This window comes from Rutidosis leptorrhynchoides, chromosome 2 (assembly GCF_046630445.1).
Source record: "Rutidosis leptorrhynchoides isolate AG116_Rl617_1_P2 chromosome 2, CSIRO_AGI_Rlap_v1, whole genome shotgun sequence".
Taxonomy (NCBI): Eukaryota; Viridiplantae; Streptophyta; class Magnoliopsida; order Asterales; family Asteraceae; genus Rutidosis; species Rutidosis leptorrhynchoides.
In genome coordinates this window covers 551,518,577-551,520,560 of record NC_092334.1, presented here as the reverse complement: position 1 = coordinate 551,520,560, position 1,984 = coordinate 551,518,577, and positions in this window count along the sequence as shown.

The following is a 1,984-nucleotide window of genomic DNA, read 5'->3' as shown; positions in this document are numbered from 1 at the left end:
TCGTTTAAACAAACCTGTGATTTCACGGATCATTTCACTAGTTACTTATATAGCTCAAAATATCAAACAATAAAGTAAATAGTAAAAGTATGTGTTCTATTGAATATATTTATAATTATAATTATAATTATAATATACGGAGTATGATATGAGGTAACTTGACTAAAATAGAAACGAACTATTGTATCATGAATTCCTTCTTTTTAAAAGGTTTGTTTGATGTGTGTTTAAAGCATATAATTAAAGGGCGGGTATGGTACAGGGGCAAAACTACATGGGGTAGAGGGAGTGGATTTTTTTTTGTTCAGTGTAAGAATTTTGAGTTTTTCGACTTTGCCTTCGGTGGAGATACCTAAATATTTTGCCACAAAACCTTCATAATTTGTGAAATGTCCCGTTCATATTGATTATAAACGTTCCATATTAATTGATTTCGTTGCGAGGTTTTTACCTCTATATGAGACGTTTTTCAAAGACTGCATTCGATTTTAAAACAAATCATAACCTTTATTTTATCGATAAAGGTTTAAAAATATTACAACGATTATCAAATAATGATAATAAAAAAAATAGCGTTTTCACACGACCATTACATAATGGTTTACAATAATATTACACAACAATATATGTCTTCGAATGCAGTTTTCAAATAATATTATACAAGCATGGACTCCAAATCTTGTCTTTAATTTAGTATGCAATAGCGGAAGCTCTTAACAATTACCTGAGAATAAACATGCTTAAAACGTCAACAAAAATGTTGGCGAGTTAGAGGTTTAACCTATATATTTATCAATCGTAATAATAGACCACAAGATTTCATATTTTCATTTTTCGTACACATCATCCCATACATAGAGATAAAAATCATTCATATGGTGAACACCTGGTAACCGACATTAACAAGATGCATATAAGAATATCCCCATCATTCCGGGACATCCATCGGACATGATATAACAAAATCGAAGTACTAAAGCATCCGCTACAACGGATGAAGTTTGTTGGGCCCAATAGATCTATCTTTAGGATTCGCGTCAATTAGTAGACTAGTTTACTAATTCTTAGGCTACCAAGCAAAAATGGGCATATTCGTCTTCGATCATTCAACCATAGAAAGTAGTTTCATGTACTTGTGTCTATTTTTTAAAACATTTATAAATTTGCATGTATTCTCATCCCAAAAATATTAGATTTTTAAAAATTGGGACTATAACTCACTTTCACAGATTTTTACTTCGTCGGGAAGTAAGACTTGGCCACTGGTCGATTCACGAACCTATAACAATATGTACATATATATCAAAGTATGATCAAAATATAATTACAACATTTTTATTGCGTTTTAATGATTTGAGTTTGTTAAGTCAGCAGTCCTCGTTAGTAACCTACAACTAGTTGTCCACAGTTAGATGTACAGAAATAAAGCAATATATATTATCTCGAATCAATCCACGACCTCGTGTATACAAGTCTCAGGCTAGATCACAACTCAAAGTATATATATTATTTTGAAATTAACCAACCCTGTATCGCTAACTCAAACATTACTGCATATAGAGTGTCTATGGTTGTTCCGAAATATATATATATATATGGGTCGATATGATATGTCAAAACATTGTATTCGTGTCTATGGTATCCCAAGATTACATAATATGTATAATATAATATAAATTAGTTAGGATATGTTTAGTCTAGATTTGTTACAAATTTTCGTAGCTAAAACTAGCAAATTTATTCAATTTTGTTTTACCCGTCATTTCTTCGTTTCAAATCCGTTTTGAGTGATTCAAGTTGCTATGGTTTCATAATGAACTGAAATTTATGAAACTAAATAGAAAACGTATAAGTTTATAGTCAGAAATACAGGTTACAAGTCATTTTTTTTAAAGAGGTAGTCATTTCCGTCGAAAGAACGACATCTTGATGATCATTTTGAAAACATACTTCCACTTTGAGTTTAACCATGATTTTTGGATAT